Here is a 16,177-nt window from a genome sequence, read left to right as displayed (position 1 = left end):
CAGCAGAGGTTAAAATCACGTTTATTGGGAGACACAGGCATGTCATGACCACTATATTGTGTCCACTGGGGAGGGGAGGGGGGGTAGTGACTGATTCCTAACACCTCCACCCCCAATCCCAGGGACTCATTTCTGGATATAGAGGTTGCTGGGAGAAGTAGGATCATCTGCTGGGCGTGTCTCCACTACCACAGGCCTGGGGAAGGAAGAGAAAAATCAGTTTACTCATTCATTTGTTCATTCATTCATTCATTCATTCATACATTCACAATGGAGTCTACAGAGTGTGTGCCAGCACAATGCTGGGTTTCAGCAGTGCGTGAGCAGGCACGGCTCCTGCTCTCGGGGAGCTCATACTGGAGCAGCAGCCCAACATGAATCACTGAATGACGTGAGTGCAAAGCAGCTTGAGGCACACAGCCATGAATCCCACACCAACTGGTCGGCCAAGGAGACCCCCAAGAGTGGATGGTGGAGCCCTGAAAGAGGTTCAAGAGGGAACTTGGTGAAAGGGGAGGGAAGAGTGTTCTGAGCAGAGAGAACAGCCTTCGCAAAGGACTTGAGGTGGGAGGGGGCTTGACAGCAGAAGTCATGGTTGTGTGGGCTGTGGCCAGGATTGGGTGTTGAACAGGTGGAGGCTGACACAGTCAGATCTGGATTTGAAAAGACCCCTGTGCCATGTCAAAAGTTCAAAGAGGTCCTTGAAGGGGCTCTAGATGGCTATAACTGGGAGAATTTGTGCCTCTAAATAATGATACTAATACATTACAACCCATAGAATAAAATGGAAACTATTGAGACTATGCTGGAAGAACACACCAGCACATGTATGCAAACATACATGGTGGAGAAGGGACAGCTCTTCCTTGCAGTAGAATGCTAACTAATACATGTAGAAGGAGTGATAATAATAGAAAACCACCATTTAGTACCCATCCTAATAGTAGACTCAGGCAAGATTCATCAAAGGTAAAACTAGTGGGTGGAAGTCTGATGAGGAATAGCAAATTTACAAACATCTCAACAAATCATCATAAAACATATTTATTAATACAAAGGAAAAAATTGTAAATTTCTAATGGGGAACTTGGCTGACTCCACCTTGTCCAAATAACCAAGGTAACGTTGCCTGTAATGGGACAAACTGACATCTGCTTCCTGATCTGATGCACTGAGGAGGACACACCATCATTTCTGTGGTGTTCTTGCCCAAAACGCCTAACCTGGAAACCTCAATCAAAATTGAGGGACGTTTGGTAAAACAAATATCCCATATGCTTCAAAACTGTCAAGGTCATGAAATGCAAAGAAAAGTCTGAAGAATTTTTCCGGGTTCAAGAATTAATAAACATGACTCCCAAATGCAACCCATTGTCCTAGGTCATGTCCTGGACCAGAAAAAAAAAGAAGTATGATTTTTGGTTATGAAGAGCATCACTGGGACAACTGGTGAGACTTGAATGGGTGTGTGAATTAGAAGGCAGTGAGAGCTCAGTGTTAGTTCCTTGATTTTGACAGCTGTATTGAGGTTTGTAAGAGTATGACCTTGCTTTGGTATAGGTAACATATATTGAAGTATGTAGGGATAAATGGGCATCATGTCATCATGTCTATAATTCACATGCAAATAGAAAAAAATCTAAACGTATATGAAAGAGAAGAAAAAAGCAAATGTGGTTAAAAAATAAAATATGAGGAATCTGGGTGAAGGGGATACAGAATTTTTAGTTTTATTTTTGTAAATTCTCTGAGAGTCTAAAAGTCATGTCAAAATAAAAAGCTAAAATAAAAATAAAAAATAAAAATTCCCCCTCTGCTGCTGTGTTGGGGATTGGACTATAGGGGGCAGAGATGCTAGCAGGGAGACCAAGTGAGAGAATGTTCAGGCCAAAGATACAGGTGGCTGGGGACATGTCAGGATGCCCTCTCTACATCAGAAGCCTACCCCTTCCCAGTCCTCTGTCCCCTACCCCAAGCTTATACCTGGGGGAGCCAAGAAGATGGAAGGTGAGGGTGGGGTCTCTCAGCTCCTGCAGCAGCTGGGGGAAAAGTTGCATGTGTCAGTGTCTAGAAGACTCCTCCACTCTCCCTAAAAGGGAGCAGGGAGGTAGTCTCTGAAAACCTCAGGTCCAGAAATAATCAGTCTTGCTAACACCACTTATCCACTGTGTGACCTCAAGCAAGTGATTTAATCTCTCTGCACCTCAGATTACCAACCTTTGACATCATAATACCTACCTGATAGGCGACCAAAAGGATTAAGGAAAATACAAAAGCGTAAGGGCAAATTCTGACACATAGATTTCTGTGAGCCAAGCACCATTTTTCATTCCATTTTCCAGAGGAGGAAAGTGAGGCACAGGAAGATTAGGTCATATGCCTAAGGTCATTGAGCTGGATTCCAACCCAGGCAGTCTGGTCCATGCTCTTAACCCACATATCTCTATAGTGATCCCATTTTATAGTTGGGAGACTGAGGCTCAGAGAGAAGCAAAATCCCTTACCCAAGGTCTCACAGTGGCCCTGCATGAGCTCTGGACCTAAGAGACACTGGGGTAGAGAAGGGAGACCTGTCAGAACTGAGACTGGAGGAAGCTTCTCCAGGACTTCACACCCTGACTCAGTTCTCCCCAACCGTCTGAAGAATGAGATGTTTGAAGGAGGGACTGGGTTGTGGGTGCTGGGATGCAGGAGCTTCCCTTGTCTGAGCCTAGAGCCCACACCTGCACTCCATGCTTCCAGCAGGGTTGGAGCCAACCCCTGACCATAGCTGGGAGGAAACCAGTGCCTGTTACCCTTGGATTTCACTTAACTCTCCAACCAGGAACACGGGCCCTACCGTCCTTGCACATACCTACTGCCTCCACTGCTTCGGTCATGGGGATCTCTGGAGTTCGAAGCCCCTGGACTGGGGCCCCCTCTGGGGTCACCAGCTTCAGAGACCCTCGAAGGAGATAGAGAGGGAGCTTTAAGAGCAGTAAGTGAGGCTTAGAAGGTTACTGAGGGACCAGACAATAAGTTCAGTGTGAAAAGCAAAGAAAGACGGGCAAGGACCGGAGTTAGAGTTTCTGAGAGTTACATGATGTGGGGGTCGGAAATCCGAGATCTAGGAATAGTGAGGGAGAGCCAGAAGGGTCCTTAGCGTCCATCAACAACATCACCTTGTCTTCCTCGACCTGAGTCACTTGTACTGGTCCCTTGGGCTCTGGTGGAGAGGCGGAAGTTCAAGGTCCAATTCCACCTCATTCCCCTATACTCTGCTAGGCATCCTCTGTATCCCCAGGCAAGCAGGCTAAACCCCACCCATCACAGAGTTCCTCACACCCTCCTTCTCCCCCTCCCCGTCATCCATCTCACCAGTTATATATACCCAACGTTCTCCAGTCCCCTCTTAGTTCAGCCCGCTTCCCAGTTACGCTTCAGGCTAAGCACCGCCCAGCTACCCAGACCCAACGCCGCTAACCTGATAAGCCGCACCCCTCCCAGGACCTGTCCCACTCACCTGCGCTCATCTCGCCCCGCCAGCAGGAGAGCGCGCCGAAGCGCACGGCGTGGAAGAACACCGACTTCGCCGGCTGCCCGGGGCTCACGCCGATGCAAACGGCGGGCAGCTCGGAGCCTGGCCCGGTCAGCAGTGAGAACACCGGCAGAGGCGTGGGTAGCGGGAAGAGCATCTGCTGCGGGCCGCTCGGGAAGGGGCGGACTCAGAGGAGGTTTGGGGCGGGGCCTGTGAGGGGCGGGGCCTTGGAAGAGAGTCGGCCTGGGGCTCCCGAAGGATTTCCGGAGCCCTCAGCCTTGGGAGGTGCCACCTAGAAACTTGAGGGGCTGAGGCTTCAGAGGGCTTAGAAGTTGAGGGGTGTGGTCTCAGAGTGGACGTGGCTTCCACTAGGGGGCGTGCCGCCTTGGTGACAGAAAGGCCGGGTCCCCCAGGGGGCGTGGCCTCCGAGGCACCAAAGTCTTAGAGGCTCCAAGAACCTGAATAGGGTCTCCTAAGAGACCTGGCGGGGCACAGGGCCTGAAGAAGAATTAGGCCCGGGGCGAAGGGCGGGGCTTAAAGAACCGGAGGGCCTCAGAAGGAGGAGCCTCCAGGAGAGCAGGCTCTTGGGGAGATTGGGAAGAGACCTCGGGTGGAAGCCCGACTTCAAAGAGCTCTCAGCAGAAGAGTGGAAGGCCCCCGCCACAGAACCTGACAAAGTCCCCAGTGCTTACAGGCCCCCTATCCGGACCAGCAGGAACTTGTTCACGGGCTGCTACCACTGAAGCAGGACCACGGATGTCTCCAATGCCCCACAGAGGAACGGGCCCCCGGAGCTAGCGCCATCCGCTGTGGAGGTGGGGAAGGATGGGTTAGGGTCAATCCTGTCTCCCCTGCCCCGCGCCCCCAAAGGCCACACATCTTTCCCCGGGCTCTGGACACCCTGCCTTAATTCTGCAACCCTCTTCAGTGGCTACAGTCCAAGTCATGCCCCTGGCCCCGCTCCCCTCTGAATATCCACGAGATTCTCGCTCACCCACACAGCACGCCTGGCAGCCTTTGGTATCCTGGATCTTAGTGGAGACCATGTTCTTCCTGCAGAAGAAGGTAGGCATGAGTGTGTGGTGGGTGGGGGGTAGGGGCAGGAATCAGATATTAGAGGGGTCTGTGGAACCACTGGGGTCTCGTACCTTACTAGTAGCCGGTGGGGACTGAATCTGAGCAATGGGGCTTCCTGCTCTGGCCTCTTTCCGTTCCAGCAGGCCCAGGATGCTATGAGAATACAGGTGGAGGGTCTTTCCTGCAGGGTGTGGGTAGGTAGGGGAAGCAGGAAGTTATAGGGAACTGCACACTCCCAGCTTTTCCCAAACTTTCCCTGGGCCCCATCCCTTTGAAACGCCCAAGCCTTTAAATCTCAAGCACCTGTATTTCTTTGCTTCTCACTTATCATATTTTAAATGCCCACGAGAGGCCAGGCAGTGTGCTTGGATCTGGTGAACAATGGTGAGTAAAATAAGTACGTTCCTAACCCTAGTGGCGCCTGTAGTCACATGAGAAACTATGGACACTTAACCAGTCAGGTGAAGTTACACATATTACAAAAGTTTAAGAAGAAACATACCTAGAGATTTTGTAAAAGTTTCTCATCCCGGATGTGATATTAATGAGCTCAAAAATCCTATTTGGCTTGGTGTTTCCTCACAAATGAGAAATTCTTTTACACAAAGCGTTTGTAAAACAGTGACACAAAATTTTAACCTACAGCTCGCTCAATCTAGTTTAGTGAAGTGTGGGATAAGGACTGTCATATGACCATCAAAGAAATGTAAAGACAAACTCATTGTAGGAATGACCTCAAAACTGACTTGAGAGGTGGCAGTATTGTGAGCCCCATTTTACAGATGGGGAAACAGAGGCTTGGGAAGCCAAAGTCTCTTGCCCCAAGTCCTACATTGAAAACGTGGCTGGGATTTGAATTGTGGGCTCTGTGGAAGGGGATCCTAAGTGTTTTTTCAGCTGTGCCCAGATAGCTCCCACACCCTGACCATTGACTCCTTAAGATCTGACCCCCCCACTCCAACCCATACCAACCAACCCACAGCCAGACCTGAGAGAGACATGAGGACATGGTTGATGGAGTACACCCAGGTAGTCCGGCTAGAAAGAGCTGCAGAGCATTGAGGAAACAGCTCCTGTAAGACCCCAGCACCTCCCAATTCCAGCCTCCCACCCTTGGCTCACCCGCGGTGCTGCCTGGCCCTCACCATCTCCAGCGTGGCCTCCTGATCATTTCGGTTCAGAATGAAAATGCCTTCCTCAGCTCCCAGGAGTAAGTGCTGGTCTTGAGGAACAGATATGAAGATGCTGGGACATGCCTCATCATCGAGGACCTCCCAGGCCCCCTCATCTGACCCCAAACACGGGTACTCTGTTCCCAGCCCTGACCCTCAATTCTCTACTTGCCTCCAACACTGACATTTCCAGTCCCTGTTTTCCCAAATCTGAACTCAAACCCTGACCTGTCCCCTGGAGCCGGTCTCATTCTCCCCAGCCTCTGACCTCCCCCGTTCTGCTTATTCTTCCATCTCTGAACCCACAAATCCTGACCCTCTGTCTCCTCAATTCTGACCTCAACACTAAACATGCCTCCCGTAATAGCCCTCTAAATTCTATCCCCCTTTCTCACCAGACTGGTCCCTAAATTATACTCCTATCTCAACACTGATACTCAAATTCAGATGCCCTGACGTATAGCTTTTCCTGTCCAGTGTGACAGAAAGTAAATTCTATTACTGTTTCCTTAACATTTACCCTTCACTGACCTTGTCTCCACATCTTTGATCCCCAAATACTTTCCCTTTTGGCTACATTCCCATCTCTAAGTCTCCTGACCCCAATATGCTGATCTTAGCCTCTCTACCATTAACCTCCAACTGAGGTAAATGGGGTCCATCTGTCCCTAGGCTTGTAACCCAAACGCTGGCCTTTCTGCCTTATCTGACACTCCTGGCCTCCAAACTCTAATTTTTCTGGTTTTCACTCTCAAACTCATCTTCACTCTACCCATCTTTGATCCTTAAAACCCAACTGTCACCCCTAGCTCTGCCCCCGCCAGTGCTCCTCAACTCCCCCTCCCATTAAAACCCTCCCCTTGTCCCTGCATCTGCACCTCCATTAAGGACCCTCCCCATCCCCATCATATTCTCTCAGAATCTCCTGAATGCTCACCTTTGGTGGAGTGGTGTGTCAAGGCCGCCGTGCTGTGGATCCAGAGAGGGCAGCCATTGAAGAACTTTAGGAGAAGGGCACATCCCTGGGTGGGCCATAGGGGCAGGGCAGCTGCCCATCCAGCAGAAGAGAGGAGGGGACAGGAAGGTGCCCTGGTTAAGACTCTGGAGTGCCAAGGTTCATATCCTGCCTCTGCCTCCTCAAAGGTTTATGACCTTCGAAATCTACTTACCCCGCTGTGCCTCAGTTTCCCCCATTTTTAAAAGGGGGACAATATCTATTTCTGTGCTATCTATCTCCATCTGTGAAGGTATACACCATGTAAAGACATGAGGTCAGTGTCTGGCACAGAGGAGTTGCTCAACAAATGTCACCTGTCATCATTATTAGTCTTCAGCCCTGCAACCCCAACCAGGCATCCCCAGCCCCGATCAGCGGTGTGAGTCGTCAGCACAGCTGGCCTCACCTTTCTCTTCATCTTTTCCTTCATGGGGGGCAACATTGGGGGCTGGTCATGTTCCCGAGGGCTGGGTTCCACATTTGAAATTTCTGAGATGGGGTGGGGAAAATCAGCCCCCAAATCACCCCCCCCGACCTGCCCTACCCCCACCTATGCCCACCTAGTTCCCCAGCCTGCCTTGTTACCTGAGTGAGCGGTTAGGTGGGGGCTTCGGGTGGCTGCGGGAGGCTGGGGTGTGCGGGGGGGGTGGCCCACTGGCACAGCGGACCAGTACCCCTGGGCTCAGCTGCCCCTCATCCGCAGTCCCCCAAGGACCCTCGTCAGATGGAGAACGGAACTTGGGCTTTGGAAACAGAGAGGGAGGGTGGGGAAATACATGAGATGATCTCCGAGAGAGGGCACCCTGCCAGAACTGATGCTGCATCCTGGGTCTGACCCTCCCCACAATATCCGACCACCACTCCAGCCTTCTCATCTAACCGCCCCCCCCCAACATCATCAACATACTCTGGCAACTAAAGGGTGAATCCTGGGTACAGCAGGAGTTTCCAAGGAAAAGCTACTCATGAGAGTTCATCAGGCTAAATATTTTGAGTCCCACACCTAGGTTCAGGGATGCCACTTCCAGATCCCAGTGGGATCATCATGATGGTCGTCCAGGACTTCAAGAGACCTAGTGTCCTAGACTCCAGCCCTGGAGAGCTCGGTATCCCAGCATCTGTGGACCCTTGCCTCCTGGCCCCAGTCCCCCAGCTGTGGCCCAGGACCTAACTTTGGGGGGTAGAGGAGGATGTATGTCTTCTGCGAGGGTGGGGCTGTAACACACAGGTGGGTTAAGTGGGGGAAGAGGGTTTTGGGAGCAAGAACTGGGGTGGGTTAGGGCTGGAAGTCTGAGCTCACGAGGGCCAGGATTTGACTCTGTCTGGGCTGGAGCTGAGGGTGAAAGGACTAATAACCATGACGATCATAGTAACAGCAACACTTGGATATCAGTGTTGACAGTGCATTAGGTCTCTGCATCATCACAGCCACCTAGTAACACAGGTCCTATGAGCTCCTGGGGGTCGGGTTCTCACTTGGTGCCGGGCATGCCGCATGGGAGCCTACTACAGACGAGATGTGTGGAATGGATCTCCCCCAGGCCTGGGTCTGAGGGAGATGGGGGCCTGGGTTGACTCCTGGGGTTGAGGTTGAGTTCTGGGCCTGAGGGTCTGGAGGGGGCAGAATTCCCTGGGGCTGAGGTTCAGTGTGAGTTTGGGTGAGAAGATGAAGAAAGATGAGGGCCAGTGGTTGAGGTTTATGGCTGCAGTTGAGGTCTGGGTGTTGGAGCAACATCTAGGAGGAGCTGGGGACTGGGATGTGGCAGGGGCTCCAGGGTTGAGTTGCGGTGAGGTTAGGGGTCAAGGGTTGGTGGGGAGGAACGTTGTGGCTGGTCTCTACCAAGAGAGATGTTGGGATTTCTTCCCTGCTGGTGATTGTTTCCGCACGCAGTATGAGGACCAGCTTAGCTGAGACACCCACAGCTGGCCCTTCACTCCCACTTCAAATGCCTTATGCTTAGAGCAAGCCCCTTAGTCCCCAAATCCCTCCTCCCAAGGCTGCTGGGGGAGAGGTGACCATGTGCTGTAGAAATAATGTCTGTGCTGCATCCCTGACGTTGTACTGGATCGTTGAATTTGGAGGCGGGGTCAGTAGGCATCCAGGAATTCGGCCCTCCTCCCCTCACCACAGAAAACCAAGATGACAGCAGAGGCTAAAATCACGTTTATTGGGAGACACAGGCATGTCATGACCACTATATTGTGTCCACTGGGGAGGGGAGGGGGTGCAGAGACTGATTCCTGACACCCACTCCGAAACCCAGTGACTCATTCCTGGATATAGAGGTTGCTGGGGGCAGTAGATCATCTGCTGGGCGTGTCTCCACTACCACAGGCCTGGGGAAGGAAGAGAAAAATCTGTTTACTCATTCATTTGTTAATTCATTCATTCCTTCATTCATACATATATTCACAAAGAGTCTACAGAGGGTGTGCCAGCACAATGCTGGGCTTCAGCAGTGCGAGAGCAGGCAGGGCTCCTGCTGTCGAGGAGCTCAGTCTGGAGAAGCAGCCCAACATGAATCAGTGAATGACGTGAGTGCTGGGTACTAGGATGTGTCAGGGGCTACAGGGTTGAGTTGGGGTGAGGTTAGGTGTGAAGGGTTGGTGGGGAGGAGAGTGGGGGCTGGTGTGGGAGGGTCAGGGTTAGGGTGAAGGTAGGTGTGGGTACTGAGTGTCCAGCCAGGGGTCACGGCTGAGTGGTGGAAGGAAAGCAGGGGCTGAGGTTGGGGTCATGGATGGTGGGGCTTGGTGGGGTCTGAGGCGCTCTCTCACATGTCCACGTTGTCGTAGTCATCTTCGGACTCTGACAGGTTCCTCCTGAGGAGGGACAGGCATGAGCCTCGGGCGGTCCCCACACATATCCCAGCCCCCCTCCCACGCTGAGGGTCCCTGACCTAGGACTGCTGCTCTTGAAGCCTCCAGGGGGTTGTAAGCGAGCCTATGGGATAGGAAAGGGTCAGCAGTGGCCCAGGGGGAGGGGAGGGCGGCGGGGCAGTGGGGAGGCATCTCACCTTGTCAGCTGTGGGTCTGGACTACATGCCTCTGAGCATCATGAACTCTATGTGCCGCCATGGGGGTTGGGGTGGGGGTGGTATGCAGGTGACACACAGTGAGCTGGGGACATGGATTCGGGAATAGAAAGAATAGAACTGGGGTGTGGGTGTGGTCTGCAGCCAGGATCTTAGGACTGGAGCTGTCCCTTCAGGGGAGGGATCTTGGTTTACAGGTGTCTCATTTTGGGGTCAAGATTTGTGATCAGGGCGATGGGGGCTCAACATGGTTATAGAGTGTTTGTTTTTATATTCCACTTGGGTATCTGGGATCAGAACAAGGTTTCTGAGGTCTCTGGGTGTCTTGGTGGTTACAGGAAAACTTATGGGTTCCGTGTGCAGAGCAGAGAGGTAGGGGTCTCTAGAATCATTTTGTAGATGAGGTTCTCTGGGGCCTCTTGTGGGATCAGATGGTAATGGGGTGCCTCTGAGGGTCTGTTAAGAAGTGAGGAGTATCTCTGCGGTCTCTGGCAATCTGATGAGGGGGTTACAAGTTTCTCCAAACTTAAGGATTCTCTACTGACGACAGCAGTCCGCATCTGGGATCCACACAGAGCTGGATCGATGGGTGGATCGGATCCGCCGAGGGATGGCGGGGGGTAGCTGGGCAGAGCGGCAGCCGCGTCAGGCCCACCGGCCTCCAGCAGCCCAGTCTGGAGCCCTCGGCTCTCCCGTAACCTCTGTGCCCCCAGCTCTGTGCCAAGCCCCCCATGCTCCCTGGCTTTTCTCCTTCTAAGAGAGGCAACAAGGGGACACCCCAGGCAGGGGAGCAGCCTGAGCAAAGGTGGGGACCGTCCAGTGCTTTTGTCATCCAAGCAAGGCCCACTCACCTCAGGCTCCTCATCTTCAATCTCGCCAACAGCTGCCCCCTTCCCTGGGTTCCTCAGTTTGTCAAGAAGCTCTAGGATCAGGCCTCTGTTTAGCCCGGGCTGGGACACCAGTCGGTGCTGGGGGTGGGAGGAGGAGGCGGTCAGCAGACAGAGGGCTGGGCTGCAGGGAGAGGGCTGGCACAGGGGCTTGAGAACCCATCTAAGGGAATCTGGCGGTGAAGGTGCCAATAGAGGAAGAAGGCGGGGAAGTCTGGGCAGCTGCCACCTGGGGGATTCTGAGGTGTCTGAAGGGATCAGACGAATTTAGAGAAGTTGGAGAATTCCAGAGGTGTCTCGGGTGTCCCCTGGAATTCCAGAGAAGCCCCAGGAATGGGTCCTGAATCCGTTGGCAACTTGTGAGGTTTTAGAACTCAGCATATCTTGGGGGAAAGGTCTGGGGTACAATTTGGAGGGTCTTGGAAGGCGGAGCCCTGGGGATTTCAGAGGGAGCAGGGACTTTGAAAGGGCCATAGGCGTTCTGTGGAATAAAATCATCAGTGTTCTACGGAGCCGAGGGAGGCCCTGGGGGGGTTCTCACAGGGGGTGAGTTTGGGAAGGCTGCTCAGGGAGGGGAAGTTTACACTGAGCATCTTGGTGGCGCCAGGTCATTTCTTGGCGCTCTTGGTGAGGGTGACTCTGACGAAGATGTGGAAGGCAGCCGACCTTGGGAAGAAAAAGGCAAGTACTGGGGGAGGGTACAGTTCAAGTGTTAGAGCGCATGCTTAGCATGCAGGAAGCCCTAGGTTCAACCCCCTCCTCTAAAAGTAAATAAATAAATAAATAACCCTCCCAAAAGGCAAGTTCTGGGCTGAGGGGACCAGAGGCCCTCCCTTCAGACCATCAGCCCTGACTCTGCCCTCTCTCCCCCGGCTTCCCATGACTCTCTCCTACCATTTGCCTTTTTCCTTTAGCCGAGGAGGCTGATAGCCACTCTTGGTCATGAGGAAGAGAATTCTAGAAAGCAAGGACAGAACATGGGATTCAGACTTCTCAGTGGAGGTCAGATCTCACGATGTGAGGGACCCCCGATGGCACTGAGGTCAGCAGAGAGCAGTGAGGGTCAGGAGGAGAATGAGGGGTAGGTTTTATGATGCATAGGACGCCACTTCCAGGGGATGCTGCTCATCATGTTACAGAGTTCCAGAGGGTTCGGGGGAGCCTCAAGGCAGGACTCCCTGCACTGGGGGCTCCTGGTGTGGACTGGAGAAAATGCTTTCTGGGTTGACGTTCTCGGGTTGTGCTCGAAGGGAGAGGGATCCCCTGTAGGGGGGTCTTGATGTGGGGAAGCAGGCGGGGGTGGTGTTCAGGGTCAGAGTCGAGTGGGATCTCTGGGACCAGGGGACCTGCCACATCTGCCTACCTGAGAGGGTGAACGTGAAAGAGTGGTGGCTGTAGCTCGGCTAATTCCATGGCTGTGATGCCCAGAGACCAGATGTCACACAGCTCGTTGTATCCCCCCTTCAGGGCCACGGCCGCCACTTCCGGAGCCATCCTAGGGGCAGAGACCCTCAGAGAGCCAGGGGTGACATGATGAAGGGGAGGGGAGACTCCTAGGTAGGGGGTGGGGGGACAGGAGAGAGACAGGGAGTGAGCCGGAGAATGGGACACAGAGAGAGTTGGATGCAGACACAAAGAGGCAGAGAGACAGAAATAAATACGGAGAGAGGTAAAGACAGAGAGTCAGAGATAGACTAGAAAACATAGACAGAGAGAGGCAAAGAGACAGGGAGAGCCACAGACTGAAACAGACAGAAAAGACAACCACGGATAGATATGGAGAGACAGAGATCAGGATCAAAATCAACACAAACACTGAGAAAAACACGTGGAGGGGAGACATGCACAGAAAGACCTAGGGAAATGGAAAACTCAAGGGAGAGCCACAGAGTACACAGAACGCTCAACAGAGAAAGGCAGAGGCAGGGCAAAAGGCAGGATGGAGATTGCCAGAGATCCATGGTGGGGAAAGCCGCTGCCCACCACCACCAACCCCGCACCACACCTGGCTGCCAGCCAGGCACCCCTCGCCAGTAGGGTGTCCCAATGAAAGAGAGGCGTCGAGCCAGTGTGGCCCTGATCTGGGCCGATATACCAAAGTCAGCTGGAGGCAGAGGGAGAGACATACTGACCTAGGGTCCCTGTCCCTTCTGGCTCCCAGCCAGTCCCCCTCCCCACCCCCACCAGCCACACTCACCCAGTCTGACCTCCCCAGGGTCGTTGATGGGGATGTTGGCTCCCTGGGGAAGAGATGGGGGATCAGAGGCTGTCAGAGACACCCCTCCCTACTGCCAGCCCAACTCTGCCTCTGCTCCCTGGTCACACACCGCCTGAGCCCTCCAAATACCACTACCGTCTCCCAGAGGCCCCCACCCACCAAGGCTACTTTTCTGCCCCTAGATCACCTTGATGTCTTGGTGTATCTTCTTCTGTGAGTGTAGATAGGCCAGTCCCTGGGGAGGAGGGTGGAGAGGGGGGCTGTGAGTGTTCTGGGGGTGTGAGCAGAGCCCTGCCCCCACCCAAACCCACCAAGCATCGCCTCACATGGAGCACTTCCCTGCAGAATTAGCTGATCTGGAGCTCTGACAGGGGGCCTGTGACTGCAAAGGTCACCCCGGCATGGTGTCAGATGGGGACCAGGAAACCTGGCCCCAGGAGCCCCTGGCTGCCACCCACACCATGTACCACATGGGGAGGGGGTAACATGATGGGACAAGGAATGGTCAGCAAAAGAGAGAGGCAGCGATACAGGGAACCAGAGGCCAGAGGGAGATAGATTCATTCAACCGACTACACATTTACTGTGTGCCAGGTGCCGAGGTAGGCAATGGGGACACAGCTGTGGACATAGAGACAGAGATCCCCACCCTCGTGGAGAGAATATTCCAGTGGGGGATACGGACAGTAGACAAGAGAAATAGGAGAAAGAAACAGTATGTGAGATGCGAATAAATAGAAAAAACAAAAGCAAGAAAAGACAACAGGAAATACGTGTAGGAAGGGGTATGATGTTTCATACTGGGTGATCAGCGAAGGCAACTCTGAGAAGGTGACGGGGTTGAGGATGGGAGCATTCCCACTCAACGTGAACAAGATGAGCAAGTGCAAAGGCCCGGAGGTAGGAAAGTGCCTGGTGGGCCTGAAAAGTGGCAAAGTGGGTGGAGTGGAGAGAAGGTGGGTCAGCCTGGGGTGGTTGTGGGCGTCAGACTCCAGTGCTGTGATGCGAAATTTGGGCTTATTGTTGGAGGGAAATGGAAGGCTTGGGAGGGCTCTGAGCAGGAGGTGATGTGACTTTGTTAAAATGAGGAAAGTCAGAGGGAGACAGAGACAGGGACAGAAAATCAGAAACAGATCCAAACTGAGGCCGACAAAGAGCGAGCTGGGCAGAGACCAAGAAGTGGCAAAACAGACACATTGAGAAACAGAGATTCAGAGGGGACAATATAGACACAGACAGAGAGGGCACAGAGCAGGTCTGACAGCTGGTGATGTGAGTCACTTCCTCTCTGTGGGCCTCAGATTCCCCGCCTAGGACTTCCTAATGAAGTCCTTCCTTTCCTGAGCTTTGTGGAGACAGGGAGATGGTCAGAGACAGAGGTGCACATCAGTAATCCAGAAGTGATCAGAGACCTACCCCGCCCCCACCCTCAAATGCTCCAAGAGAGCGAAAAGCAGGCTGAGAGAATCAGAAATGCATTCACTGCTTAAATGAACATGTGGGCATGAAATGACAATTAGCCAGAAATGCAGAAATACTGAAATTTGTGAGTAGACCTTGGCGAGGAAAAGCAGACACAGAGGAAGATGGGGCGGGGGAAGGAGGAGGGGTCACTGCCTGCAGAAAGACTAGGGCTGGACTCTCAGGTACTGGAGGACAGGGCTCAGCGCCTGCTCTGTCACATCCCCAGCATCATCCAGGTCAGGTCAGGCCCAGAGAAGGGGCTCATTGTGTGAAATATGGACCAGAAAGGCAGTCCCAGGAGACACAATGGCAGAGGGACAGAAGGGGTGGATTGGAGGAGCAGGGGCTCCTCTCACCTTGGTAGATACCCTGGAGAGAACCCGCCCCACAGTATTCCATGCAGATCCAGAGCCTCTGCAGCCTACAACAGTTCGAGAGCAATCACAATAGCAGTAATAAATCATTTGTAGGACAGCTCCTAGCCCACTGCCTTGTTCTAGTTCAACAAGATCTTCAGTGTAAGAGCTGCCATCTCTCTCTCGCCCACCAGAGTGAGACAGTCCCATTTCCATTTTACCGATGGGGAAGTTGAGGCTCAGAGAGGAAATAATATGTTCAAGGTCAACTGGAATCAAACCCAGGTCTTTGGGCTCCTAAGCCAGAGCACCTCTGCTGTTCCACTGTAATCTAGAAGACAGGGTAGAGACTTCACAGGCTGTGAAAGTTCGGAGGCGACAGAGGAGGCCAGGGTGCCAGGTATAGGGAACAGAAGTCATTATTGAGGTATCTGGGATATTAGTTTGAGGGTCAGGGAATTTAGGGGTTCATATTAAAGGAACAGATAGTGAAACCGGGGGACCCGATGAGTAGGAGTATGAAAGATTGGTTTTAGGGGACTTGGTTCAGGTTTGGTTACTACAAGGGATCCATTTGGGGACCCCTTGTAAGAAATGGGAGTTCTGGATTGGAGATTAGATTTGGGGATCCTTTGGTCAGAGAAGTGGGCCTTTGACTTGGAGATCAAGTTAGGGGTGCCCCAGTTAAAAATGAGGATCCATGATTGAGGTCAGGGTAGGGGGTACCCTCGTCAGGAATGGGAGTTCAGGGGTAGGGGCTGGGCTGGGTCCCAGGGCAGGTCTTAAGCTCATCACCAGAGATAACTCCCATGGTAGGCCACGACGTTGGCATGCCAACAAGTTTTCAAGATGAGGATTTCCTTCTGAAGTGTAGAAACATAATCATCTGCAAGGAGGGGCCGGAGAGAAAAGGCCGCTGCAGGGAAGGGGTCTGGGAGAGATCCCAGTGTCCCAGGAGGTGGGGGTGTGGGGAAGGCACTCCTGGGTTCTCTCCTCACCAGGCTGCATCTTCACCATCTTCAGTGCCACCAGGTCCCCCGTCACCTTGTCTCGAGCCTTATAAAGGGGAAGTTGGCAGTCAGGCAGGCTCCATTCGCCTGAGCTCTCCTCAGCATCCTTGAACCAAAGCCAAGGACTGGGACCCTATTGCATCCCCTTCCCTTCTTGGGCCTCACCCCAAAGATCTCTGGTCTGAGGGTGATGGAGAAGGAGGGGATACCTCACCTTGAAGACTTCCCCATAGGTGCCGCCGCCCAGCCATTGCAGCAGGTCATAGTGGTCCCGGGGGTCCCTATTAAAGATGTCGGGGTCCGCAAGGTCCATTCCTGGGGGCCGGAGCTGGGCCTGTGCCCAGGGGCCAGCAGGGCCTCAGGGCTCGGAGTGCTGGCACCTCCCTCCCTCCCCACAGGCCCTGCACCCGTCTTGCCTCCACTGGCTGTGGCCTTCCCCCTCCCCAC

The 16,177-nt window shown here is 53.2% G+C and overlaps 1 pseudogene; it reads right to left on the bottom strand.

Moving 5' to 3' along the window:
- Positions 1-14: 14 nt before the first annotated feature.
- On the bottom strand, positions 15-16,169 carry LOC141573951 (mitogen-activated protein kinase kinase kinase kinase 1-like; annotated as a pseudogene).
- Between the last annotated feature and the right edge of the window lie 8 nt (positions 16,170-16,177).

This window comes from Camelus bactrianus, chromosome 18 (assembly GCF_048773025.1).
Source record: "Camelus bactrianus isolate YW-2024 breed Bactrian camel chromosome 18, ASM4877302v1, whole genome shotgun sequence".
NCBI lineage: Eukaryota > Metazoa > Chordata > Mammalia > Artiodactyla > Camelidae > Camelus > Camelus bactrianus.
The sequence above is the reverse complement of the archived record's forward strand: the minus strand, read 5'-3'. Positions and strand labels throughout refer to the sequence as shown.